The following is a 26,466-nucleotide window of genomic DNA, read 5'->3' as shown; positions in this document are numbered from 1 at the left end:
TGTTTCAGGTGCAGGAGTCTGCATTGGCCTTTGTTGAACTTCGTGATGTTTCTATCAGCTGATTTCTCCTGCCTGTCAAGATCTAATTGAAGGCAGCCCTGCCCTCTGACATATCAGCCATTCTCATCAAGTTTGGTATCTTATGTGAACATGCTGAGGGTGTACTCTATCCTGTTATCTAGGTCATTATTGAGGATACTAAACACTGTTAGCCCCAGCCTCTAATCCTGAGGAGTTCCACTGATAACTAGCTGCCAGTCAAATGTCAAATCACTGATGATTGCTCTTTGAGTCAGGCAGCCCAGCCACTTTTCTGCCCACCCTATGGCCCATCCATCTCTTCCATACATCTCCAAGTGTTCACTGAAGCACCAGTTTGAGTAGAGGATAGCACAGACAAGGTCTGGGGAGGCAAAATGGGAAGCTTCTGAATGGATAGTTGGAAGATAGGCACCCCTTGCTGCTGACTTTCAAAGGGTGGTGATGAGCTCGCTCAGTGTTTTCTCCTGGGAAATCTTCAGTAGCCTATTTTGGTGCTCCTGAGACTTGGAGCCCAGGTTTGTTTTCTTGAGGTCTACTTGGCAAATGAATAACCTGAATGAATGTGGCTTCCAGCAGACAACACTTCTGCAAATTTCATACAGCAGGGGATGCAGCGGGGATCCCTCTCATTAGGTAAAAGGGATTCAGACTACAGTGGTTTAATCTGAGTGCTGGAGTCCCAGTCCAGTGTTGCGGAAGGCCACTCTTAAGAAGAGCTTGTTTGCCAAATGCTGACAGATGACTGTCTCTTCCTCAACAACTAAATTCTTGTTTAGCTTTATTTCAAATGTTTACTTTTCTGCTGGGATTTCAATAAAAAAACCTTGTCTTGCAACAACAGCAGCAGCAAGTCATCCAGCACAAGAATAGAGTCTGTAAAACTGTCCTCGTTTTGTGCTTGTAAAGCTCTTTGAGAGAGACTGCACTACCCATCCTGTGTTATGCTTTTGGAAGGAAGTTAAACATACAGTATTTTAAGTTATTTATGTTATGGTTAGATCATCAGGACAAAGGGGCTGCCGGTAGCAAGTATGAAATAGTTGAAATATATGCCCCAGTGATCCTTTTCAAAAAAAGGAACAGAAAAAGAAAAAAAAGTGAGGATCAGCGATTAGGTTCTAAGTCCTTTTGGTTTCTGGATTTGTTTCTCCAGGGCAGTTATTAGGATATTGTAAGGTTGTGTGCTGTTCATCTCAGGCTCTCTTTGGCCCCTAGAAGCAGGGGACCGCCTGTTCAGTTACTCTAACAGAGCAATTACACTTAAGAAGGAAATTCTGTAGGTAGTTCATTGGCATATCAGGTCCACCGGGAAGGAATGCATGCAGCACAGTGCGCAATCACGCCTCTTTCCTGGTGGCTCTTCCTTCTGTTATGGCACAGTGATTGCCTTCCCATCACTGAACTAATGCTATGGCACAAGGCTTTGCCTCTATGCAACCATGGCTCAGCCTCTTTCTGCGAGAGATTGGTGGCAGGTGAGATAGCCGTGTTACCTCTGTCTCAAGTCTCTTCAGCATTTGTGAACACATTCCCAGTGTTTCCAGCAAACGTCTTCAAGCAAGAGAATTAGCCGTGATCTGTGCTCATCTCTTCCCTAGAAAATGTCTAGCCTCGCTAACGTGCTCTGACTTGTGTCCACCTTCGCCCCCCACCCTTCCCTGGGTCCTGCTGAGGAAGGAGGTATCTAGCTCTGTGGAGATGAGTATGGGAGAAGCTCAAGTGGTTCAGTCTAGCCTTGGAGATTAATGAAGCGCACTGCACCTATTTTAAAGGACTGAAAGCCGCTCCTGGCCAAGTTCAGAGTGGGAATGCCAGTACGGGCAAGCGTGTGTGTTGCCTCCCTGTAGTCACAGCTTTCACTGCCCTGGGAACAAACATGTTCTCCAGAGCAGCTGCCCAGGAACCTGTGTTTTAAATATCCGCTTGTGGTTTTCCTTGCCTTTTTCCTTTTCAAGGCTGAAACGGAGCCGAGTAGTGAAAAAAGCAAGCACCCAGGCTGCAGCTGGGGTAGGCTGCAGCACGCTGCCGCGGGTGCGTTTGGGGTTCGTAGTTCCTGTCGCTCTTCAGCAGCTCCCGCTGTATCCAGCACAAGCGCAATATTCAATTTCTCTCTTCTCCCTGACCTCTGGAGCGGGGGGGAGCAAGGGACACAAAACCTTCCTCACTCCTTCTCCCCCGCCGGTGTTGACTACATCATGTGAGAGGGATTAAGACGGAGACCAACGGAGCATTTTAACCCTGCTCTCACCACGAGAGCAGCGGGGACCTGGCGTGCTCACTTAGTAACTGGGCATGTGTATCAAAGAGGCTGGTATATGGGGGGGGCGAAGTGGAGTTTAACACACAGTCCTTAATCCACTTAGCTCTTGGTGCTGGCGATGGGGGCACAACTTGGAAGTGAAGAGTTTGCGCTTAAGGTTTTTCTACAGGAATGTAAAAGTGACCTGTCCCCTGCGAAGGGCAAACCTTAAGGATCCTTTGCTGTTTTTAGGAAGCCAACAGCACTGCAGACCACTTGCAAGGAAATCTTTCCTCCAGCCGCGGCTTCCTCCCACCGCTCTCCCCTTCCCCTTCGGCCGTGGTGCTCCTGCAGCAGTTCCCACTCCTCCCTGGAGCTCTCTGAAAGCCCTTTGCCTTTGGAGCCTGCCCCAGCTCCCCAGTTCAGTGCCCCGGCTTTGTGCCCGCGCCGCGGCGTCCGCGCTGGAAGGGAGATAATACTTCCTGAAGCGCTCATTGAGCCCAGCGGGAAGGAGGCAGCTAGCAGCATCCACGCTGTTTATTAAGCTGCGCTGGAAAGAAAGAACAAACTGTAGAGTTGTATTTGTGTATTATCGGCGTTTGTAAGGTACCTGTTGCCTTAGTAACAGGGAACAATGTACGTGGCTTAGACCAGGCAAAAATCGCCCTCTGGTCAGGGAAATAAAAAATTCCCGACCTTTCCCCTGGAGCCACTTCTCCCGTTACTTTGGGAGAGAAGTTTAGAAGACAGCAGAACCTGTTATGATCGTACACTCCCGGCTCCTATTCCTTTATTGCTTCTGGGCCCCCTGTGGAGTTGCTAACAAGTTGTCTGCATATTGAGAGCACGAAGGAGGACGTTGGAGGGGTGTGAAAGCTACATCGCTCTGGTGACCCAGAGCAGGTGCTAGGTGCTTTTCAGCACGACGGGCCTGGGGTTATCCCGAGCGTCCTTTAGGCGCCCCTCTGCCCACCTCTCAAGTGGACCCATGCCTGGCTAGGGAGTACATTAGTGGAGCGTTTCTTTGTCCCGTCTGCTCTGGGAATTGCGGTGATTGCACTTGAGAGGAGTGATGGGCTCAGGTACTGGAGCAGTGATCGTGTGTGTACCACAGTCCTTGCTTCTTGGGCTTAGCGTTTTACCATAAAATGGAATAATAGCGTTTCCCCACCTGAAATGTTACTATAGGTCTCATAATAAAAAATTATTCTGCTAATATGGGCTGAATAAGCAGATGCATTAGATGCCATTAAGGTTTGTATTGTAGGAACATTCCAAGGATGTCATGCTGGACACTGGGAACTTAGCAATGGCATAAAATTCCCACTACACTACAGCAAGGTCCCTCCATCGCTGGAGCAGGGAGCCCGGCCCAAGCATATGGTTCTCTGGAGCTTCCAATGCTTGACACATGATAACTCCCTTATGGAAAAATAGTCCAGTCTGTACAAATAACATAACAAGATTAACATTGCGCTCAGCATGACAACCAGGAAAAATATTGCTAAGTCAATGTAAAGGCTGAGATGGATTCAGAAGACAATACTGACGACGTGTCACAGTCAGGAGAGACTCATCACACAGTCCTGGCAATAGCAGGAGATAACACAGTGCTTTCTATCACACGTGGATCAGCTAACAGGGGCTCGTTCTTTTTATTTATTCTATATGCTGGCTAATGACAATACAGCTCTTGTTATTACACCTGTTTGCAGAGGGAAATGAACCAATGACTGAATTTTAGTGGCTATCCATGGGGCAAATGGGTCAAGTTTCTTTTTTTGCCATTTATCGCAGCACATCCGGTTTCACAAATATGAGCTGCAGCCCAAGATATATATGTAGGCAATTCAGACCCTTGTTTTATCATCTTCTAAAGGACGATAAAGTAAGTCATGAAAATCTCCACCAGGGTGAAATAAGAGGTAAGACACTGATAGCTGTAAAACCAGGCAGCCAGCTAAGGTGAATCCAGTTATTTGTGGTATTGCAGGTTTTCGCTGCAGAAATACATCATGCAGAGTAGCCAGCAGCATAAAACTTACTTTGGCTTGACATTTGTTTTCATAACTGCTACGCAAACAGTAAAAATGCATCATCTGTTACCGTTCCGTGCTCCTATCAGCTTCTTGCTGTTGCTTGGAAAAGATTTGTCTTTACCCTCTGATGGCCACCACAGTGGTTCCTACCACTGTTACTTTGACTGTAATTTTAATTGTCCACAGAGGCTGCACTGATCTTTATTCTGACACTGAAAGATTTAGTGGTGGAGTGAAGCTTCAGAATCAATGCTAACAAGTCTTTATTTGAGACTATTTTATTTAATAGAGTCTCATAGATACTAAGGGTGATTTACAAAACTGGCCTTTGGTGGCTGAGTGTGGGAAACCAGAGAATTGGCAAGGACTCCTCTTCAGCACGTAACAGAGCCTGCCTTATGGGGAATCATCCTGGCCTTTAAGTCAGGGCCACAAGTCTTACCTGCCCAAAGGCATCATCTCCTCTAACTTTTAAACAAGGGCAAAAGAAATACTAACTGCTTGTTCGATGCATTTTATGAGATGCAGCAGCAGAGATGTAAGTAGCCGACTACATGCAGAATAGAGTGTCCTCCCATTTCTATCTGAGCTGACAGTATAGTTTCAAATGTTCCAGGTAATAGGAGTCTGGACCAAAGGCTGTAAAAGATGTGGTATGGATCACCTAGGCTTTGATGGAGACATGGATGGCTAACCTAATAGGCATTCCCTGCCTTCAACAACCTTGCAACAATGTGCAGTGATTTGGGTGGCTATAAGTTCAACATGTAGGTTTCTACTTAGAAAATAATAATAAAATAAAATTACATCGGCATTCTGTTCTGGCAGACAATGTGCCACCAGGGACATGCTCTCCCGTGGAAATGCCATGGAGACAATCTGTCCATTCCTACCTATCACATTTCTTTCCATGCCAGTTGCTGGCAGTGCACTTCTGTCCATATGCAAAATCCAGGCTGCCAGCTACAGTGGTATTTGCAAAGGTGAAATCATGCAGCCGTTGAAAAACCTTGCTTGCTCCTGATCAGAAAAGTCAATGAGCATTTTACGGATGACAGGTTTAGGCAGTTCTTCTGAAGTGACTTCACTCTGCTTCCTTCTGCCCTCTCATTTGACTGTGGTAGATGCTGTACATACTTCATAGTAAATGATATAATAAAAGGTTATTAAGTGATGTAAATGTGTTAAGAAGTGTTATCCATAAATCAGTATAAAATATTCTAGGTTATTATAAGACCTTAGTACCAAAAAAAGGAGGATTTTTCATCAGTTGATTAAGTAATTATGCAACTGTATGTCTTTCTTATTCCACTTTCATATGCCATATTAAACGCACAGTTGTAAATGAAGGGTGACTAGGCCATTTATTGAAGAATAAATGGATCAGTATGATGAAAAAAGGGTTTGTGCTTTTGTGTGGGGGTAGTCCCAAGAGGGAGAGGAAGAGTAGCCCCCAAAATGAGAATGCCACAATGTGTCTTTACTCCAAAACAGAGTCCTGAATTTGCCATGTTAGAAAAATCTATCTCAGCGACTTGAGTGAAGTATTATCTAACCGTCTGAGAGACAGCCCTATAATTCATGGGTCATTGACATAATAGAGAAGATCAGTTCTGTCTATTGTATCAGCAAAGGGACTCTTAATCCAGGGATTATTAACGTGGAAAATTGAAGGGGTTGTTACAGACTTGTGGTTTATTAGACTATTGTGGATTTAGGGTGCTTTAATTTGAAGATTATGGACACAATGGAGTGCAACAGATCCCTTGATAATGTCGGTGGCTAGGCTTTTGTACGGGAGAAAGCTTCTGCCTAAATTCTGGTCTTCCTCATCCCACAGGATACTTCTTAGAGAAACACTTACGGGTCTGTAATCACCTTTGAAACTCGTTCGATCAAAGCAATTCAGAAATCCACTTCTCTGAAGATAACGTTCCCTGAACTCTCTAATCTGGAAACTATTTAGTTCTAGCAAGGTTTTTCTTACTAGTACTTGAATTGCATCCATTGTCACTGTTTTGTCTTGCAAAGATTTGACTATACATCATTAGCTCCATGAGGTTCTTCTGCGTTACTGGTGAACTGAATGTGTGTCTCATGTTAGGGAAGGACCAAGGAATGAAAGCTTGGACTTCCACTTGCAACTGCCTCAAGAAATATACTTCTGCTCCTCAGCACTACCTCAAAGGAACTGAGGGAGCTTATCCCTGCTTCCCGCCCACCTTGAAAGACTAATAGGGACCTGGGGAATTTGTGGGTATGGAGAGGGACAGTGAACACAGCCATAATTCGGAAGAGAATCCACCTGCTCTGAACACTGACCAGGGGAGATTTTCTCCCCTGCTCAGGCATCTTGCAGTTTACATTTCCTCATTTTATCCCCTTTCATTCTAGAAGCAGGAAAGGGAACCAGAAATCATTACAGGAAACACATTACGAGAAGTACTGGGCTTCAGGTGTGGTGAGGGAGACTCAGACTGGGCACCAGGGTAAGCTTTGTAACTGCAAGGATATTTGAGAATGGAGGTAGGTTGCTCTGGAGGGTGTGAACCTCCATCACTGGAGGTGTCTAAGAGCAGGTAAGAGATCTTTTGGGAAGGGTTCAGCTATAACAGATTCTGCCTCAGAGCAAAGGGATGAGCTGGACAACCTTCCAGCTCGATTCTCTGAGATTTATGTTTCCAATAAAACAGGAGAGAGCTGTGGACAGAACTAACATACCGGATTACAGTGTTTTGATGTACTCTCTGAGTGCGAGCTCAGTACAGGGCATCTGTACTTGAGCGTATCGGATTTGCAGCTCTTTTGCATGAATGTTTGCAGCTGTGAGTGGACTGAGGAGTAGGGAGGAAAGCCAAAAAGCCATCTGTCCCTGGCATTCTTTGTTTTATTGTACTGCTGTCCAGAAGAGTGTGATTCAGTTGTGAAACTCCTTGCCCCTGGAAGTTGAGGAAGCTAAATCATGAATGGGATCAAAAGGAATCACATAAATATGTGGAAAAATAGGCCCATGAATGCCTTACAAATGATGGTTCAGACACAATCTCAGGCTCAAGTTTTCTAGAAACTGGAGGACTGTGGGGAGGAACAAGCCATACTTCTCCTGTTGTCCAGGCTCTTTCCCTAAGCCTGGTACTGCCTACTGTTTCAACTTAATTTCTTTTTAGAGCCAGACAAAACCTTAAAAGCCTCCCCAGTGGGGAACGGACTAAAGGAAGAAGAAACCCATGTGAAACAGACTGATTATGGGGGACAACAATTGGGGGATGAGAAGAAAACAAAAAAAAAGGGGGGGGAGTGGGGAGGGTTACATGATCAATAGTGTAAAACTAGGGAATGGTGGGGATTCTTACCCTAAAGCTCTCCCAAGCCAGGAGCGGAGCAGAGAGGTGGACTGAATACTCCCTTTTCTATCCCGTTGATGTTAGGCAAGGAGTTGCAGGTGATATGTGATGGCATTTAGAGAGCAAAGCTCAGGTCAGCAATGCTCTGTTTCCTACTTTTGCCTCTATTTTGCAAGAAAGGGAATCTTGGAGGAGAAAGCTCGGGCAGGACTTTACAGACTCAAGAGAGCTTCTAGAAGCAGCATTGTGCAGTAGGACAGTCTCTACCTTCTGATGCTGTGATGTACACCAAAGACTTGGTTTCTATGCAAAATCCTAGCAGTCATGCAGAGTCACAGTTAAGTCACTGTAAACTTGGTTGAGGCATTATTCACTCACCAGCCTGACTGATTATTTTAATTGAAAAAAATAGATGTTTATTTGAAATAAACTCCCCTTTGTCAACTATGCTTACATAAAATGCATATTTTCTTTTTATAAAACATTAAATATTCAGTCTGAGAATATTTGTTTACCACAAATAACTATTTCTTTGATATTAATTTTGACTTCAAGTATTTACATTTGCTTGCTTTCCCTCCCTCGCCCTCCCCCCAGGCCCCAGATTTACTTATATTTCCCAGGGAATATACACGCTTTAGAGTAACATAAAACAAATGATGGATTGAGTGCATTTGCAATGGCCTTTGAAAACTATCCCAGTGCCCAAAGACTGCTCAGTTTTATTCCTCCAAGTGTTCTGTGCTTACTGCTGCAACATGTCATCTACACAGCCAGGAAGTTGTACAAGATATACAAGATCCAAGCCAACAGGATAAAATCCAAGTGATCTTTTAGCCGGCTTGTGAAACGAATTTAATTTTGTGACCCAGAACTCAAGAAATGAATGTTAACTGAGTGGTCAAACACAGATGGTCCATATGAAGTTTTCTGTGCAACTTCTAATCTGACACATGAAATGTTCTACTTCATTTTAAAATATATCAGGGTTTTGAGCACTAGATTATTTAAGGAAGTACATATTGTTACAATGGAATGAAACCTGCGAAGAGCTTGGTTTTAGAGGTCGGTGAGGCTTTAAGCAGCTTTTGGGTTTTGTGTTGTGCAGTTATTGAGATAATATTCCAACCTAATCTATGGATGTGCCGGTAGTGAGATATTCTGAAACCACAGATCATAAGAGATCTTCAAACTAAGCAGATTTTACAAGCTTGAAGATGTTGGTCTTCAGATTTATGAAGACAGGACATGACTGCTAGTCCTTTTGCAAACTCAGGTCTACAGTTAAGGATCAAGGTGTTCAAAGTAAAACTAGGGATATGTGTCAGGCTCTTGCTGGTAATGGTGCTGAGTCAATACCAGAAAGTGAACTTGTGTGGAGACGCCTCTCCGAAGGAAAAAAGGGGCCTATATCACATTGTGCCTGATCACTTCTGGCCTGCTCTGTTGCGTATATGTAACTTCTGCTGGAGCCAAAGATTCCTGATTTTTAGAAAGCACTGAATGTGCACCATGAAATGGGAGTGCACCTTTTAATGGTGACAGACTGGGCATCCTCAATCATAAGTCATTCTGAAAGCTTCAGTTGTTCTAAAGCCTGAAGTACTCAACTCTAAAGGAGGTGGGAATCTTTCCTTTGACTTCAGCAGATGCCTCTCACAAATATGCAGCAGTTTTTAGATTATGAAATAGCTTAAGGTCAGAATTTCCTTTTTTTCTCCAGCATGGTACTGAAAGAACAATAGCTGAATAATTTGTATTTGGTATTTTCACTCACTGGTTACAGTCCCTCGAGATATTCTCACAATCACATATTCTACCAGCTCTGGAAGTAAAAAGTGGCTGGAGTTTGTTGAACAGCTGGAGTGAAAGGGATGTTGGAGGTATGTAAAATTTAGGTAGATGAGATATTCTCCTGGTGAGTATACAAAGAGAGAAAACACACAGAGTTCCTGGAGCTCAAGGGCATCACCCTCCCTGAGAGAGGATTGCAAAATAATGCACACTTTGGTTATTTGGTTTCTAATGCTCAGGACAGAATTATATCCTAGTTCAGTCTTTTGCTGTTGGATTAAGCTTTCATAGCATAGTCCAGAAAGCAGAATGGTCCTATTTGGCAGTCACCTTCAGAGGAGAACCTAGGGCCTGTTGAGTTTTTTTATCACACAAGGGATCCCAAATGCCAGGAGTGAACAGGGGCTGCCCTTGCCATTCCTAACAATGCTGTATGAACCGCTGAAATCTGAGGGTGCAGTGGAATAGCACCATCTGGATAAAACAGGGTCAACTCCACCAAACTCTTAGCCAGGCTACTCCTCTCCTCTGTCTCGTGGCTTTCTTTACAATACAGTAAGATGGACAGCCCGCAGGAGACTGCTGATGTTAATTCAGAGTGAGCCTAGCTACTTCTCCTTCTCAGCTTTGCCAAGACAACCATCTCTGCTGTGGAGAGACAGCCAAGGTGGGAATTTCTTCTTTCTTCGCTTGATCGAAGCAGTCAGATTACATTCTTTTGGAACACTGCATATTAGCATAGCATAACATCACTTTTCACATAACTACTTCAACCATTCATTATCCATCCAAACATGAACCTGGCAATGCTTTCTATATTTAAGTTTTTTGGATCAGTTGTTATATTTGTTGTTGGTCCCAAAAAACGCAGCTTCCATCTGGCCTCTCTCTCAATTGGTGCTTTTCCTTTAAAACAAAAAGTTTTGTTTAATATTTAAACAATTATTTATTTAAGTAGCAAACTGATGATGCATCCTCTGCTCTTGTCAAACTTCAGTAGGCTGGATTTCTCTGGCTTTGCTTGTTGCCTTGAGCTCAGCAGATAACACAAATTAATGGCCTGTAAGAGCACCCAGCAAGGTGTATCCTGAGGAGTGAATGGACAGTGTCTGGATTTCTTCATGGTCCTTCACTTGGAAACATTACTTAGAAGCATGTTGTGACTCTAATGCAGCAAATATGTTTACTTCTTTGCATGTACTACATCCACAAGGAAAGGATCTTCCATGGACTCTTGTCTAGTGTCAGAAGTTGCTGACCTTTCCTACAGGAACATTAATCTGTGTGTTTATTAGTCCAATAAAGGGCTGTCATTTAATGTTCCAACCAAACCTACTAGTAATTGCAATCAGCAGGGTTCCCACACTATGCATCAGGAATGGTTCATGAACTCACTTCTGTAACTCCCCACGAATCATGAGATCAGCTCACACAGTTGAGGCAGAAACGTCAAACTACAACTAAATAGTGAGTGGGTTTTTGTTGTTGGTGGTGGGGTTTTCCGGTTTTGTTATTTAGCCCGGTTTCTAAAAGAGCAGATTTCTGTAATCAGACTGTCGGTCAGACTCTGCATCTGAATATGTTGCTAGGTTTCATCCAGATTTGGCAGACAGGTAGAAATGTCAGCAATATCAAGCTAAGCAACTGAGGAAAGGAGAGAGAGATGAAATTTGTGCTCCTACTCAAGAAAGAAGTTGCCATGTAATCTCAAGTAAATTATTAGACCCCACAGAATACTAACGGGAGAGACTGCTCCTGCTGTAGGACATGCTTTGATTTGGCTTTGTGTATTGTTAACCAGAGACGAGCCCAACCCTGAGCCATGGAGCCAAGGGAAACAAGGCTTTGCAGCTTCTGTTGCTTATAGATTTGCTTCTTAAATGCTTTTTTAACCTCACCTTCAGATCTGCGTGTCAGCTCTTATTAAAAACATACAAAGATTTTTTTTTTCCATTAAACATTGTGCAACTGTCCTGAGAGATACATTTCCAGTATTTTCTTTACTCATAGTTCTTAAACACAGAGAGGAAAAGGAACTTGAGGGCAGAGGGCACAGAAGCTTTCTTGCAGCAGTTGGATGGCAATCTGAGAACGTCAGGTGTGAGACAGAGGCTTGTATATGAACAAAACACAAACTTATCAGATAAATATGACATGGTGTGATGTCTCCATGATCCCAGAGCTCTGACTGGAACATATGCTTTCAGTATCAAGGTTTTGGCCCATAGTAGTCCTCTGAATGCTGATCAAACAGTGAGCTTCTGCTAGATATCAGGCTTATTGCATGGCAGGAAACACACGGGGGCCTGTTTTTCACCTCTGTGGTTTCAGTAGACCATCCTTACCAACTGCACTCCTATCATTGCTGGGAAAAGGTGCTGGAGCTGAACCACACTTTCAGGTCAAAAGCTTTCCTCCAGCTCTGCACAAGCATTTGTTTGCTAAATGTAAAAGAAGATTCCTATATGAAGCAAAAATATCATATAGACTTTAAGTAGCATCACCTGACAGAATGAGGACAATGGTTCTGGTATTCTCTTCATACTTTTCTGCTGGAAAATATTTCATAGGTCATTCATGCCTGTTAAAGGTGAGAAGCAATTCTGATCAAGTTCTGGTATTCATTCCTCCATCTCTCTCTTCAGTGGACTTGCTTATCAGAGCACCTCATGCCCTTGATCTTTCTTTATGAAGGAGAAAATTACTGTTTTTACCATTTTCTAAATGGGAAGAGTGAGGCAGAGAAAACTAAATCTGTTGAAATGAGTTAGGAGAGAAAGAGGCACACAATGCAATTCTCAAAATTCTCCCCAGATGTTCAGCTCCCCTTGGCACCAGGCATTAAAGAAATTCCTATGTCTTCTATCCGAATCTTTGCAAGCCTAAATCCCTCAAATGTCTAGCACTAAATCATCCACCCATGCTTACAGAAGGAATATGAAGCATCACAGGGAACTGATCCTTCTTCAGCAACAAAACCAGTGTTTAATTACTGGCCTTTTCTTCTCTTGTGTGGTACATTCTAGAGAGAGTTTGCCAGTTTGAACTGGGCATGTATCAGCTGCCCAGATCTTTATTGAGGAACACTCTCAAGCTGTTCTGCATCAGAAACACAGAAAAATATATATACTTTGTGTGCATGTATGTGTGTATATATATGTATATTTATAAAATATATTTATGATATATAGGTTCTGATTCTCCTCCAAAGGAGGATTATGTTTGTTAGTAGTAGCCCATGAAAAAATTTGAAGTGCAAGCGGTAGGTTCTCCTCAAAACTTATAGGTGGCAAATGAATACTTGTAAATTCTGAGTCCTTTTTTTTTTAACTTGTTTAATCTTTCCAGTAAACTCCCTCCCACCAGAAGTTCAGCTGGAACTGCTTACTTAAATTAATTTTGCTAAAAACAGGAACTGAGCCTTAAAACCATTATTAATAAACAGTTTATTTTTTAGTGAGGCATCCAATGTAAATTATAAATTATTGTTCATTTAATTAAAGACACCCACCTTTCCAGCTGCTTCTCTAATCAGCCTAATCCAAAGCACACAAATCCAGTGGGTGCTTTTCCAGTAACATCCGGGACTTTGGTTCAGGCACAGCATTTCCAGAGCTCCTCCCTTGTCACCCTGGGTGTTCCTGGGCTCCTGTTGGAGCTTATTTGCAAAGGTCCCGAGTCTCATGCTTTAGCCTCTGAGGACTCTGCCTTTTAACCAGCAGGTCGTCCAAGGTTGGGGCTGCCATGCCTAACCAACACAGTGGGCCCAGGTCTCCTCTATACATTTTTTACTTATTCTTCTTGAATTTAAGAGTGTTGCTTCTTAGGACTTGTGAGAAATTCATGTAACTTAGCCAGAGCCACTCGAGAAGAGCAGATCATGTAGCCAGCAACTCAGTGACCCTTCAAGCTAAGCCTGTGTACAAGATCATTTACTATGAAATGCAGTGGGATGCTTTGGGCAACTAGCTGGAGAGAGGAGCCTGTTGGAGATTATCACCCATAACAAACAAACAAAAAAAATCTCACTTTTATTGCATTTTACAGTTGGCTCTCTATGAGCTTCCTGAGTTCAGGGGCAACCAAATGAGTTCATGGAAAGCAATTCCATTGAGGGCTATGAAATACAAAGACACCATCCTGGCTCCAGAATTCACCCGTGAAGTTTGTTATAGAGACTTAAGGAGAAATGAGACTGGAAAAAGAAGATAGCAGTAACTGGGGATGGCTGGATTGGTAAAATTTCACCCACCTTCAATGTGACCTGCAAAAGAGAAAAGCTGGTTAATTTTCTTCTGTGCTGATGTGCCAAAAATGTGCATTTTTCTTCCCTGCAGCTCACCTTTAATTGACTTCTATTCCCAGTTCTCAAATAGCTCTAGTGCCACCTGTGAAGTCATTCAAATGGGGACAAGAAAGAGCCTGGGATATCTGTAGATAGGACAAAACAGGGCATATCAATAATATAGCTATCTAGATGATAATATGACCAGCTGTGATCTGCTCTAGCTTTGGCCAGACAGAATCAAGGAAGCAATCTAGGATCTTGATTTGTGCATGTGTGTTGGACAGGTAGAAAATGGATGAAATGAAAGCATAAAATACCAGAGCTGCAAGAGGAAAGAATGAAAAGGCCTGAAAGTTTTGCTAGAGGGGAGTACCTTGTTCTGAAATGTCTTTTTAAGCATCTAAGTCATCTCTACTGACCAAGTATCTGCACGTTAGTGAATGGATCATCTGCACAATGACATTAGCACTGGTTTGCCATTAGATGACACTTATCAGAAAGGGAAATTTAATCTATTGGATTACTTTTCTGAGGCATTTGGGGGAAAGTACAGACAGAAAAGCTTTGCAAGGCCATAGTTTGTTTTACTTATTACACCCTTTAAAACAATGCTTAGCCATCTGGTCAGACAAGTCCTTGTAATGCTAAGGTTCAAAACCAAAAGCAGCAACCCAGCAGAAGTGTGCTGGGTCTGTGTGGTTTATCTGTGATTGAGATCTGTGTGGCAAGTTGAGGGTTACAGTAAATCTGAATTATTGTAAGAATTCATAAGGACTTGCATGTTGGCTCTTTCGGTCATTTTCCCACTTTCTCAATTTTTAATATAGCTAACTATTGCACTCAGCCAAGTTGATTTGTTTGTTTATTTATTCTTTACGAACCCTATAAAGAGAAACCTTTTTAGATTGGAGAAAGCTGGAAGAGAAGGACGAGAACAGCCTCAGAGGCTCTCTCCAACCTGTCGGAGGTGGCTCACCTCCCTGCCGGCTGACCCGATGGAGGATTTTCCGGTCGGCAGCCCTGTCCGACTCAGGTGCTGGCTGACCCCAGGGGCCCATTCTCAGGAGGCAGGATCACTAACGAAGTCTGCGGGACTGTGTTTAAGGGTGGTGTTTGGGACTTGCTTTGCAGAATGTCTCCTTTCATGCACTGCAGCAGGGCTGGAGCTGACGCCGCTTGGCTGAATCGGGGCCGGCGTGTGGATTTAGCTTCGTTTTCTGCTGCGGGCCTCCTGGCATGTCACAAAGCAAATCCAAGCATGCCACTATGTTCACTGAGGCAGCAAACTTAAGGGAGGGGGGAGAAAATTCCCCGCTTCTGCAGTTCATGGTGTTCTTCTAAACTATTTATAAATAGGTCTACTGTAGCCAGTGTTTGCATTTGGACTGCTTCACTGTTCTCGTTTTCAAGGCTTCTCTTAGATCTGAAAGTAAAGGTCAGGTTGACTCCCCTTATTTGAAATAAAGATGGGAATAAGTTAACCCTATAGTCAGGTGACTCAAGGCAGCAATTCCCATGAAGACAAGCTGGTCCTCCCTCTTGCACGCCGCAACGGGGGCAGAGCTCGGACCCACTCTCTCCTTTCCCTCCCCTCTTCGTTAGCTGATGACAGTTTTAATTTCTTGCATCCTTTTAAAGAGATCCCCATGCACGTCATCTGGGATTCATGAAATACAGCGGTCTGGTGAGCCGTACAAATCGCACATTTCTGGCCTGCACTTGCCAGAAGCCCAGGATAAGTTTTCAGCTGAGTTCAAACTTCTCCTCCCTCCAGTCTGCAGAGGAATAATGTATGGCTCCATTTCCCCCAGGAAAACTTTCCCCAGAAAATAACAATCTATTTTTGTGAAGGATTATTTTTTGCTGATTGAGAGGTGTTTGGGATTGACAAGTATCTGATCTCACATTAAGCCTTAAATTGTAGTAAATCCCGTATTTATTTATTTTTTACTTCAACAGACTGGGACATTATCCTGCCTTTAACGCTTTCAGTAATGACTTTAGCTGAGCACTCTATGCCAAGGGCATTAATATCTACTATCACTCGTGAAGGAACAGTACCGAATCACCAATTCCATATATGAAACAACCAAAACCCTAGATGGGATTATGTGGCTCCTAGGACACAGAGAATCAGGAGCAGCCTGTTAAGCAGTCTTTAAATTGTACCAAACGTATATATAAGAATCTTTTTGCTTCTGCATGGGGCAAGTGAAGGAAAGGTAAACACTGTGAAGAAGCCTGAGATACTGCTCTGTGTATACATGCAAACTCTGCCATGTCTCCTCTTCCCGCTGTGGCATCCAAAGGCTGGCAATAATCAAGGTCTCAGCAGATATTTCCTAAAGGTCCCAAACTACATCCAAATTAAGAAAGCATGGGCTTGAATAAGGATGTGCAAAATTCACCTCTGATGCTCGAAATATTTTTTTATTTTTTCCAATAATCAAGAGCATCTTACGTTCCTGTATCCACTGGACGTGGCTAGCAGCCTTCTTTAGAACATCTTTGAATCAAATGGTACTTTTGCTTTGGGGTAGGTGACTGAAAAATAGAGGTTTCTAGGTGTTCTGAACATGAGGTACGTATGTGGTTGGCACATTATGAACCCGAACAAAGAAGATTCACAAGACTCTAAATATTGTTTTATTCCCTTTTTAAGGTTTTGAGCAGAAATACTTGTATAAAAGAAGGTGCGTTATTCAAGGTGGTCTTATTTCTGCTATTAGTAATGCTATGTCAGGAAGAACCAAAAGGACTGTAAACTCTCTGCTCTGCATGAACTATGAATTAAGACTGGGATGAACGTCTTAACGTTAAGTCCTGACCACAGAGACAGATGCTCACTTTCAGAGAGGAGTCTGGGCAATGAGGCTGGAGGTCTGTTCAGCAGTAGAGCTAGCTCATGCACATTTTTACTGATCGCATGTTTTTTCACCCAACGATTATGTGCGCAAGTGTAATTTCTTCTAGTGCAGAGGCACTAAAAATTCATTACTGCTGTTGTCTTTGGATGCACTCAACTGTTCTCCACCCTGAACACGCCAGAGGCTCCCAGGGACGGTTTCAATGCAGAGCTGTTACTCTGGCAAATAACTGTTTACCCTCTGCTTATAAATCTAATTTTCTCCCCTTATTTGTTGTGGTAACAACTGCATGGCATTCTTGTCATAATATTCCTTTATGAATTTTCCTGCATTTTGCACTCTCACAATCTCTGCAATTATCTTTGGTATAGCAACTATTATTGTACCAGCTGTAATTCTTGCAATAGGCGATCCTAATGAACATTGCTAGGTGTCTCGTGAAATTCCAGCACTGGTAAGCACGGACCCCACCAGAGCTTTTATTATTGACTTTTACTAATTTGTTTGGGTATGCACAGGAAGGCTTTGATGTGATTTACCTCAAATACTATAGCAAAGTGAATTGCCAAAATGATTTACCTCTGAACTGTGATCTTTTAACTAGAAAAGTGCGGTTTATGGCAAGCGTTTGGGGATGGGTTTCTGCACAGCGTGTTTTTCAATTGCTTAGTGCCCAAGTTCAATGCCACAGATTTTAATCTTATACATGACTGAAGAAAGCAAACGTATAAAGCCCTACACATGAGAACTATCTCCGTCTTTCAAGAATCTTTTTAATTATGACTGAATCAGTTAATTATTTTGATGTGTTATGATTTCAAAGCTAATTTTTTGTAGATTTATTCTAGTTATAGAGACTGGCCATAAATATATACATAGAGACCCTAAAAGTTGAATTTGCTTTTATATTTCTTTTATTTACATTGATTAAATGTCACACACTAAATAATTCCCATACCCATTAACATATGATTTGCCCACTAGTAATTATTTTGTCATCCTTACTTCCTCAGGCTATTTTCAACTTTAAGCCACAGTTAATCCATGACCTTAGTGCTTTTGTCTCCAGGTCTGAATTATATAAGTATTATGGAACGAGGATTGAAGTGAACTTCCCTTGGCTCTATTTTACAATTACAGTCAGCTGATTGGCTTTTCTATTTCCACTAACTAAAATAATAGAGTAAATTTAGTTCCATTATGAAAGATCATAATAATTTTTGCAGCATGGCAAGGCCAAATAAGAAATATTTCTAAGGGAAAAGTGAAAATGTAGGAAAATAGCAACCGTCTGCTTTTCTGGGTGTTTGGGATTCCTGCCAGTTGGACACAAAGACAACTGAGGAGGGAACATACCCCGCACTCTGCAGTGGCCACTGCATTCGTAATTGAATAAAATCTGCTGACAGCAAAAAAAGCACTTTGGTCATGGAGCTGAAATGGAAAAGTAGGTGCCTTTAAAGGACTTGTTTTGTAGTATGCATCCCCTCAAAATTTTTCTCCCTCCACGAGACTATCTAAAAAGCAGAACACCTGCTCAATGTCAGGTTTCCTTTTGGATGCAGGAGTGGAGCATCGTATAGCCTGGTCATTTCTCTAGCAGACTGGGCAGTTTGCTATTGCTGCCTTTCCAGACAAGCCGTCTGATTCTCATTTGAAATGGTATCTCTGAGCTGCTTTTGTTCAGTCACTCAGTTTCATGAAAGGTTATAATCAAAAGGCCAGACTTCTGGAAGATTTTGGCTCCCTTATATGATACTGATTTCCAAGTGGCATATAAATAAGAGGTCACTTTTCCCAAAGAGAGTATTGCCCCTCCTTCAGCGCTGTGGGAAATCTGCCTTGCAGCTCCGTGGCTGCTTTTGCAGGGGGGGAAACATTGCTGACAGGCTGAGTCAGTGGCCCAAATTCTCCTCCCTTTATCCATATAACCACATGAAAGCTAGTGCCTCCTATCCACAGAGTGTGCATGAATAATTTGCTTGGCATGGGACTGGAGCTAGCTAGCACAATAACTATGCTTTTGTAGGCTCCATATGTCCCTTGCCTTGCAGCTTTTCAAACGATACAAAACTCTGGTTCTGTGACTAAAATGAGAAAAGCCTGGGCAATGACTTGAGAGGCACTCGGGAGTGACCCAAAGCTCATGAAAGGACTCTTGGCTTCAACGGATGTTGACCCAATCCATAAGGGACTTAAGAGTTACATTCAAACCCTATGGAGATCCTGGAATGACCCCTGCAGTCTGCAGGGAGATTGTTTTTTCGAACCAATGCAAGGGAGTCCTAATTTTCAAACACTTCAGAAACACTGGATTCTTTAGCTGTACTTCTCAAACTACGCTCAAGAAATATGTGTGTGCACACATATTGCCCATCCCTCTCCTTCTCTGAGAATTGCACTGAGTATTTTTGGTGGAGGAGAGTTCAGTAACGGAAGCGTAAACCTTCTGTTTACATCTATGAACAAGATAAGGTACAAATTGCTGCAATACAAACTTCCTTGCTCTGGCCCTCCACTGACCTCAGCGATAAACTAAAAGGAAAATCCTTTCTCACAGTTGCAGGAGACTCGAGTATCTAGGGCAAAGCCTCAAGCAGCAAAAGTGCTTGCAAAGTCTTCTGTGTGAATTTTTGCTACTGCCATGCCAAACGTATGTTCTCCAGAGCCAGGGACTTCATTGCTATGGCATGAGGGCCAGAACTAATACACTGTTAGACCCACCCGTGCAGGGTACTCGAGGCACTTTCAGCTGTAGAATGAGCTTGGTTGCATTTGTGCATGTTTCCTGATATCAAGAAATGAGTTGCATACACTTTGGCTAAAGGACTGGGATACAGAAGTGCACACTTTTCAAGCATTTCAGAAGAAAAATGGATAACTGACAGCATACATCTATGTCACTGTATCACACACTCATGTCTTTGTCCTGGAAGCTCTTTGCTGGGTCAGATAAACTGGTTGCAAAATATGTCAGATTCTGCCAAGTGAACACAAGTATAATTAGATTAAAAAGCTGCTCATGCATTGTCTTATTTATTTTTTGGATTTTAGATGCAGAAGAGACAGATCTGTCAATAAGCTGGTTTCTATTGACATAAGCTCGTTTCTGCGCACAGGAACCAGACTCTCTGGTATCACAGACAGGCAATAGGTGGCCTGAAAGGAGAAGGCTAGGGCATGAGAAAAGTTTTAAGGAATGGTACAGAAAAGGGAAAGGGAGTTCTGCCTTTAAAAGCTGCAGTCACAGCCCTGAGCACCAAAAAGGTCTCACAGCCCTTTCTGCTGAAAGCTAATGGCCCTTGACAGTCCTAATACCACTGCACACAAATGGCATCAAAACTATGGGCTTTTTATCATCAGAACTTGTTGTTCTGGGATTTCAACAGCCATATCTGTTTTGGGATGCTTGGTAGAAGCTTCTGGTATCAAACCAAGTCAAATGGTAGGGGACTGCGAGGTCGAGCTTTTCAACGTGAGCGCTGTGTTTGCACAAGGGCAGGTGATGATGGTGACTGTGTTCCCCCAGGCCCAGCTAGGACTTGGACCCCTCTCTCCTCGGAGCGGCTCCGCAGCAAGGCACAACGGCATCACCCCAGCACGGCTCACCCAGCGGCAGATCCCTGGAAGGAGGACCGGTGCTCTGGTGAAGTACTGCCTTAAGCTTACCGTGTCAGAAAATTGCCGACTCCTGGCTCAGGGGACTATTTACCATTCATAGTGGCATGCAGAAAAATTGTACATGGTTAGTTAGATACTGTTACCCTAAACCAGATGGTCTTGCATGCATGTACCCAAGGCTACAAAATTATATTCTCGCTGCTCAGAGGGGTTAAATAATTCACAGAACCACATGGAATAAGCACAGTTTTGTTTTAATGAGCCCAGTGTCCATACATCACTTCTCTGGAGGGTGCCTTTTTCACTCTTGTGGAGTTTGGTTCAGTCATGGGTGTCGGGAGACGCGAGCATGGTTCACAAGTTATGATGCATCTAGTGGTCTCAGCCAAGGGCCAGCATCTCCCTGTCCTGGTGCTGCATGAGCACAAACGACCACCTCGTCAGTAGATGAAATGGCTCTGACTTGGACAATTCCCAGTTGTGAACGTGGGCTTTGAGTTGCAAAGGGCACTGCGAGCAGGAAGCTGCTGTGAAAATCGTGCAGAGAAACAATGCTGTGGCTAAGCACAAGTTCGCCCTCTCCCTATACCAAACGCTTCTCTTAACTGTGCAGCTAGTGTGGAGTAACCCATTAGCTGAGCGTGATAAGGTAGGGGAACTCCAATATAGGCTTTATTTTCAGTCCTGGGTTAGTACTGCAGCTAGCACAAATTGGTCCTGGTCCCTCATTAGGCTCTAGCATTTCCAAGCAATGACAATTAGGTCAACAAATCTGTTAATTTTACAGTGATTTCCAAGTCATGCTGCTTCCCTTTAAAACTTTCTGGATGAAAATGTTAGGGGTATTTAAGAATTAGGCTGGTAAAATAGGGGGAGAAAATATGGAAACAGATGGCTTACAAAATTGAGCCCAGTTGCCATTACCAACATTTGGTAATGTTATTTATTTTCTAGTGTCTACAGAAAGTAGAGAGGCCTGAAAATATGACACGTATATCCCAATATACTTGGATCTTAGGACAGGAAACTACCTCCTTAGTAGAGCTGCTGTATTTCCAGGCACGCAAGCTGTGCTACCCACACGCCCATCTCCTTGGGGCTGCCAAAGATCTGCAGGTTAGGAGGAGCTCCGCCTGGGCTGTGGTTATCAGGAATGCCCAAATGGCCCAAATCCTCTAATTGTGTTTAGATAACACTTCTGGCGAGGAAAGAAAGGTCATGTCCTCAAACTGGGTATATGGGAGCTCTAGTCCTGGTGTCATCAAATTCAGCCCCTGCTCTTGTACCTGTGTCATACTCCATATTACAAACTGATCACACTTCATTTAAGAAGGAAGTGGGAATACGAAAATGATATCTATCTTACTGGCAGGTTGTTCCAAAACCCTGCTTTCTCTGATGGTTCGAAACCTTATTTTTATTCACAGCCTAAAGTTGCTCATGGCCAATTTATACCCATTTGTTCTTGGGTCAGCAAGAACACATTTTTCACTAATTCTGTCGACGGTACTGCTTACTCCTCTTGATGTCCTTATGGAGAGCAAGCTTATCCCAGCTCATCCTTCCTTGCAACCCAAAGAGAAAGTAAGCCTTGGTTTAGAAGTCTTGGGAATTTTGAGGACTGATCCATGTTTTTGTGTGCTTAGAGTTGACAAAATTAGCTGCTTATTTCACTGAATGAAAACAGATAAAAGGAAATACCTCCGTGTGCAATGAATAATTCCTGAGTGAAAGAAAGCACTGTGGGATATAATTGGGAAGAAAACTGCTTAACATTAGTCTACATGTATCAATCTGCTACCTATAAAGTTAAAGGAAGAGAGTCACACTAGCTGTCTTCTCTTCAGGAAAAGAGGACAGCAGAAGAAAACCAGCCTAAGTGTAAGTGCAGTTCACTTTACTGGTTGTCATTTTGGGTAATCAAAACCGATGATCCTGACAAAGGTTTGCCTCCGAAGAAATAGTCTGTTATAAACGTAAACTCTCAAGATCCTTTTAGGCGTACCAGCACAACTGTCTCCTAGAAATTGTTCTCAACGCGTCTGGCGCCTTATCTTTGTAGCCAAGCCATACAATAGCTTTAAAAGAAGGTCGTTTCTAACAGGCTTTAGCTTCAGCACTGCAGATTCCCTTGGAAATAACAACAGCTAACTCTGAAACCATCAGCCTTGTCTGTGTGAACGCTCCACTTCTTTCTATCAGGATCCAAAATGTCCAGTTGTGGGTTTTTTGGGGAGATCTCAGTCTTGTGTGGTTTGCGAAGAGAGTGAAGGAGTTACAGCTAGAAGCTGGAGATGCCGTGTACTACCAAACGTGGATTTACACTCCGTTAATTCTCTCAATGGCGGCCCAGGCCGAGTGGCACGACATGAATGTGGTTATGTAGGCTGCAGCCAATTCCCTTCGTCTGTGTAACTCCCCCTGCACCTGCTAGGGGAATGTATTGCTTCAAGGTTGGCTCATACTGAACCTTTGCCATCAAAAGAAAGGTGTTAAGTAAATGGGAAGGCAGGAGGATGTGGAGCAGAGATGGATGATGGAAACAGCTGGGAAGGAGAGGACAACTCTGCTTCAGCTCTGCAGATCATCCAGAGTTTGCGCGCCCTTGGTTGCATCCCGCTCGTTCTGAACCTGTTCTTTAACATCTCGCCTAAACTCCAGCGTTTATGAAACACTGAATTCCTCCTGGTGAGTGTCCCATTTTGGCTGCATGAGCAAAGCTTGACAGTGAAGTTAAGTTACAAAGCCAAGGCTCTGGACACCTGACAGCAAAGCAAAGATGCAGGCGCAAATCTGCAGCAACGGCTCCTGTGTTAGCTGTGCCCGGCTGCTCAGGCTGCGCAACAGCGATCATGAGAAACAAGCAGCTTGTTGCAGATGGTACATTTGAAAAGAGAACATGCTTACCCCTCGCTCACCCAGGGCAAATATGACATAGTTGGGGAGAGACCAAATCCCTTTTTAGATTTGCATCACGTGTTTATATGCTGACTCTCCACTGCCTAAGCATCACTGATCCATTCCTCGCCAATGCTGCTTTCAGAGGAGATGAGGAAACACGAGGATGCAAGAGCATAAAAGCATGTGTAGGAGGAGAGATCCTTCCCCAGCATGCCCTGCAGTCAGCAAGCTGGAGACTTGCTGGATGCTGCATCTGGACCATCATATTTAAGCAGCTCATCTCTTTTATTCCTTTAGCATCTGGGGAAGGAATACTGCCTCGCTGCTTTGGTCCGGCATACGTTTGAGTGATGCCAGTAGTTGTACAGTGTGATGGAGCTACCATTAGATTATTTCCTCCCTCCTTCCCTCCCCCAGACAATCTGTGGCCTCAGCTACCTGGGCAGCATTTTAAAATACTCTGGTTGACTGTGATGAATCTTGGGGAGCAGAGCCATTTTTTAAAGTCAGAGAGAGATGGTTTTTCAAGCCACTGCATCTTGGTAAGAAATCCCATATATATGCTTGTCAGGTGGACATTAATAAGCATGACATGATGTTGTAAAATACCCCTCTAGAAATTGCACAGATGTCCTGATTCTGCACTTCACTGAGTCAGTGGAAGTTTTGCCCATGAATTTTGACAGAAACTGGATTAGGTCTTTTTTAGCTATTAACAATTTTTGGATGGTTTTCCAACTACTACAGACTTTCTACCACTAGACAAACGTAACACCATCACAAAGATTTCCCCCAGGGAGACCTCTTTTCTTTTAGCTGACTGCTCTGTGACATCCTTAGTGAAATCAAACAGTTTAGGGTAAAAGTGCTTGGTATCTGTAAAGATGCCTAGCTTTTTTCCTGCTCTAATAGAGGTTTATATTTTATCTCTGGAGGCAATTTACCATTTAGGGAAGGAATGAAAACAATCCTCCTAGAATAGAGTTTTACAGTTTAATGATTCTTGCACTGACATATCACTTTATACATGTAGACTACATGCAGACTTGAGTGGGAGGCTAGAATTGGTCACAGGGTCAGAGCTCCACAACTCCTGTCCTTCACCAAATCGACCATCTCAGTTTCCTTTTTGTAAGGTGATGGTGATCCCTCGCAGAGCTGTTATGATAATTGGTTTATTTGAATAAAAGTACATGGCTCGAGGGGTAAAACTTTCTGTACCTGCAAAACTTCCAACATTCCCCATTTGCTTTTTGGTGTGGGATTACAGAACATCTGCTCTGTTTAGTTCTCCTAGTGTTACTGTTAGCGTTTTGGCAAAGGCACCTGGAACTTAACACAGATGCACATGTACGTAATATCAAAAGTTAAAAGGAGTGTGTTGATTTATAGTGTGACAAATACAAAAGATAAACCAACCTAATGTTTAGCTTGATGGCTTAATTTGCACAAAAATGGGAAGATCCAGAATTAAGTGTTCCTCAGCCACGTTAGGTCCTGCCCCAGATCGCTGCCTGTGCTCAAAGGGGTAGGGGATGGGGTCTACACATGCTTGTCCATCCAAAGGATCTGTGCAACGTTGCAGGCATGTTACGCTAATCTGAGCACGCACTTTCCGCAAGGCAGATAAGAGAGGTGTAAGCAAAAGAAGGAGTATGCAAACAGTCTGCAGCAATGCTGGGAGCTGGGGAGGGGCTGAGCTGGAACGAGAGGAGTCTTCAATGAAGGGCCTCGAGGGATCGTTACGTCCATCCATGCTGACCTGCTAAACCGGGAAGTCCCATGCGTTTGCTGCAGCTACGTGGGCTTTGCTGTTCCTCCCACCCAGTCCCTCGTTTCTCCTCATGAAGCTGTTTTCCAGGCTCAAAGTTGTTTCTAAGGCAAACAAGAGCCAGTTTCCTTGCACGTGAGGGGAGCGATATAAGGGACTTGTTTTCTTTTCCTCCTTCACCTTCTGTTCCCAAATGCGGGTTCCCTACCCAGGCAAGAAGCAGGATGGTCTCTGTAAGGACAGGGTTATACTCATGTTTCCGTTGCACACAGATTACGACTCTGTGAAGGGGGCTGGCTCCCACGGGGAATGCGATTCCTGCTGCAGAGCACTGGATGGGAAGCCAGCCTCATTGAACAGACTGACCCTGGACCAGGCTGAAGGACATTTAGGGTTTATTCGCCCGCATGACATCAGACAAGTCACATCAATGTACACGTCTCAGAGCACCGGGACGAGACCGAGAGCTGAATCCTGCCCTCGCTTTGCAGCATCCGGGCACATCATTTAACATCTCCTTCCACCTGTGAAATGCAGGGCGCAATGTGGACCCGCAGAAAGCAAGCTGCAGTTGTGGTGATAAAAGCGCTGTGCTGGCATTGCTGTGAAATGCAGGTACTACTCCCCAACCCTCTGCGCTTCTGTGGATCAAACCCCAAAACGACCGAGGGGTTCAGCCTTAGCTTGGTAGCCCAGGGGAGGGCTGCTCAGCAGCTCCCTACGCAGGGCCCAGTCTGGGGCAAGAGAGAGTGGCACGAACAGAGAAGACAACAGAGAAAGCAGAGGCTTAAATGGCTGCTGTAGGGAAGTTAAACTATCCATTTAAATCCTTTTAACCATGATCAAAAGAGCTGGCTTGGCATGGAAAAGGGGAGAGGTTTGAAAATTAAGTATATACCAAGAACATGCAAGTCTCAGCCCCTCCAAACAAATGGGAAAGGCTTAAAACAACAGCCCTGATGCTAGAAAACATCCTTTAAAGGGAACCCTTTTGGCGAGCAGAACAATCTCCTAAATTCAGAGAAAGGGAGCACTAGAGCGGTATCTTTGTTAGCCGTATAGGCAGAGAAGCAAGAGAGGTTGAGATTCGGCCAGCAACCACTCAGCTGTTAGAAGGGAATGAGATCTTTCCCTTTCTGACCACGCAGATTAGACGTGCCTTTGCTGCCTTCGGTTATCTTGTGCCATTGGAGAGCAAGCATCAAAGGGAAACGCTCTGCCTTCTGGGATAATCATTGGGCAAGCAAATGGATGCAGCAGATAAAGGAAGACGATGCTTACACAAAGCAGCAGAGCGGCAAAGAACAAAGATTAGCCACTGAGGAGCACGCTCACCTACAAGAAAAGGGGAATGGGAAGGAGGGTGAAAAGCAACACCGAAAACTGCAGGAAATTTGGTCGCCTTGAGTGTTTTCAGGTAGCAATGTGTCCTGCCTGAAATTCTGTACTGAAGTTTTGCTGTTGTGATCAGGTTGTTATTTTGTAGTTTACAGAAGAGGCTTTTGTATTTCCATATGCAAAATTCCCAGTGTTTCAAGGGGATTTTTCCATGGGTAGGTA

At 43.6% G+C, this 26,466-nt stretch overlaps 1 long non-coding RNA gene across 1 annotated transcript in view; it reads left to right on the top strand.

Annotated features, from left to right (window-relative positions):
• The window catches only part of LOC136993206 (uncharacterized), a 98,080-nt gene extending 77,920 nt beyond the window's left edge, over nt 1–20,160 (top strand). Inside the window, exon 3 of the long non-coding RNA XR_010885437.1 lies at nt 20,143–20,160. This is a non-coding gene — a long non-coding RNA (uncharacterized lncRNA). The remainder of the gene's footprint in view (nt 1–20,142) is intronic.
• The last annotated feature ends 6,306 nt before the right edge of the window (nt 20,161–26,466 follow it).

Source organism: Apteryx mantelli, chromosome 12 (genome assembly GCF_036417845.1).
Source record: "Apteryx mantelli isolate bAptMan1 chromosome 12, bAptMan1.hap1, whole genome shotgun sequence".
NCBI classification, from domain to species: domain Eukaryota; kingdom Metazoa; phylum Chordata; class Aves; order Apterygiformes; family Apterygidae; genus Apteryx; species Apteryx mantelli.
Note: the sequence above shows the minus strand (reverse complement) of the source record. Positions and strands in the feature narration are given on the sequence as shown.